Here is a 2,721-nt window from a genome sequence, read left to right on the forward strand (position 1 = left end):
GGGGGGGGGGGGCGAGGTGGCAGGTGCAGTGGCGACTCCTGCCCAGGACGTCTGCTGTTCCGGCCCCTGCAGCCCGGGAGCTAGGGCCACAGGACCTCGGGAACCTCTCTGGGCTCCCGCCTGGTTCTGTCCTGAAGTGGTGGCTGTCCTCTGGACCTCTGAAGCCGACCCGGCCACACCACAGACACCTCTTGGCTCCAGCCCAGAAAAATGAAAGCAAAAGCCACCGGCACCTCCCTCCCAGGCTTCCTGTCCTGCAGCTGGTTTCTTAGAAATCAGCCGCCCCGGGCAGCGTGGACTTCCTCCCCGTCCCAAGGTCCTTCTCCTGCAGGTGCCTGCTGCCAGCAGAGGCAGCAGGGCCAGAGGCTGCAGCTGGAGCCGGGGCAGCCCAGCAAGCTCTCTGGCCACTCGTTCTCCCTGTCCACCGGGACCCAGGGCCTGCTGCAGCCAGGGGCTGCCCGCTGGGCTGCTCAGGGAGGCCGAAGGTTTTGTGTCACCCAATGTGGCCTCAGCCAGGCGGCCTAGGTGGGAGAAGTGGAGAGGGGCCAGGTCCCCCAAGGAGCACAAGTTGGGGGCAGAGCACGCCAGCCACGGTGGGGAACAGCATCCCAGGCTGAGGGAACAGCCTCAGCAGAGGCCCGGAGGCCTCTGGGGGCGGACCTGTGCTCTCTCCCATCCTCTGGGGCAGCTTCCGTCTCCTGCAGGCGGAGAAACGGAGGCTCAGAGAAGCCTAGTGCTGTGCAGCTGGAGTGCAGGGACAAAGCAACCAGGCGCCCAGCAGGACACTAAGCAGGACCCCAGATCCTCAGCACGCAGTCCTGCCTGGGCCGGGCCCCAGACTCCATTCTACCCACGGGAATGCTCTCGATCCTTGTCCATCCTCAGGAGGAAAAGGAAAGTCCAGAGAGGCCACACAGCCCTCAGGGTCAGAACTGGGATCCCAGAGTGCCTCCCCCCTCGGCGGGGGCCGTGGCCCTGAGAACACAGGCCTGGCTGGCATCCTTCTGGGTACCGGGGACAGCAGGGATGGAATGTAGGTGGCTGCAAGCAGTGGTGTGCTGTGAGCCGGCACTTAGGTCCCAGGGAAATGTCCCATCCAGTGCTCTATAGTCCTGAGGGGCTGTCAGTCACAACACCAGGCCACAGATGGGCCTGGCCAGCTCCGGCCAGTTCTCCATAGGTCTGTTCAGAGTAGGTGCCTGACCTAAGGTGGGACGAAGAGGAAGCTCAGAGGGACCTCTAAATGAAGGCCCGCGGGCAGCCAGTGTGTCCACTGTGCCCAGAAGGTCGAAATGAGCCGGGCCCAGTGACTTGTGCCCGTTATCCCAGCTACTCAAGAGGCTGAGGCAGGAGGAACCCAAGTTCAAGGACAGCCTGGGCCACTTAGTTAGACCCTATCTCATATTTTAAAATAAATCGGCCTAGGGTGTAGCTCGGTGGTAGAGTGCCCTGGGGCAGTATGGGGAAAAGAGAGAACTGAAAAGAAAGGGCATGAGACAGAGTTCTGATGCTCCGCGTGAGCTCCTGCATCCAGCCAGGCCTGAAGCCCACCTCCTGACTTCCTCATGACTTGCACCCTGTTTCCTTCTTCGATTATGCTTAGCTGGACTCTGTTTCTGTGACTTGCAATCCAGAGTCCTGAGCAATCAGTTCGCAGAGCAGTGGCGCTCAGCATTAGCTGGAATGGAGAGAGAGCGTGTGAGACGCCAATGAGACCGTGTTGTGTGGAAAAGCCAAGGGCCTAGGCTGCCGTGAGCGCCTCTCAGGAAAGTTTGGGAAGCAGCCAGAACTCAGCCTTCACCCCTGCACAAGAGATGATTCAAGGTCGCTCTTAATAACTTGCTTTTTTTTCCTTGGGCGGGGAAAGTCCACAATATTTTTAAAATTTGGGGATGGGAGTGTGGCACCGTGGTGGAGCCCCTACTTACCTAGTACACGCAGGGCTCCGGGTTCAGTCCCCAGGACCACAGAGAGACACAGACCAAATTCCTTCCTCCTGGGTGCCCTACCACTGAGCTGCACCCCAGCCCTTTTGATTTTGAGATAGGGTCTCCCTACGTTGCCCAGGTTGGCCTCAACTTGAGATCCTCCTGCCTCGGCCTCTCGAGTAGCTGAGATTGCAGGTGTGTGCTACCATGCCTGGCTTAGACTCTCTTTTATTTCCCACCAAAATTGAGTGGAAAGTCCAGAGTTCACATTCACCCCAACCTCCCCAACCTCCCTGCACCCAACACCCCGTACCAGTCCATGCTGGAATCATTATTACTGTTACTGTTATCATAGGTGCTAGGGACTGAACCCAGGGGCACCCACCGCATCCCCAGCCCATTTTATTTTTGGAGACAGGGTCTTGCTAAGTTGCTGAGGCTGGCTTTGAACTCGTGATCCTCCAGCCTGACGTCTCCTGAGCTGCTGGGATCAGAAGTGTGCACCCCCGTGCCTGGCTAGATTTTTCAAAAAAAGTTTTTAAAGTACTAATAGTGTCACTAATAAATACTATATATGTATATATATACAGTACGAGATCACGCGCGTGTGTGTGTGTGTGTGTGTACAAACTTCCCAACCTGGTTTCTGCACACACATGTCTTTGTTTCTTTGGGAGACAAGACACCTTCTTTGCTTACTTACTTGTTTATTTACTGACAATCTGTGGATTGAACCGGGGGCTGCTTTGCCACTGAGCCACACCCCAGCCGCCCGCCCCACCTTTTTGGTGCT

Source organism: Marmota marmota, unplaced genomic scaffold (assembly GCF_001458135.2).
Source record: "Marmota marmota marmota unplaced genomic scaffold, marMar, whole genome shotgun sequence".
NCBI lineage: Eukaryota > Metazoa > Chordata > Mammalia > Rodentia > Sciuridae > Marmota > Marmota marmota.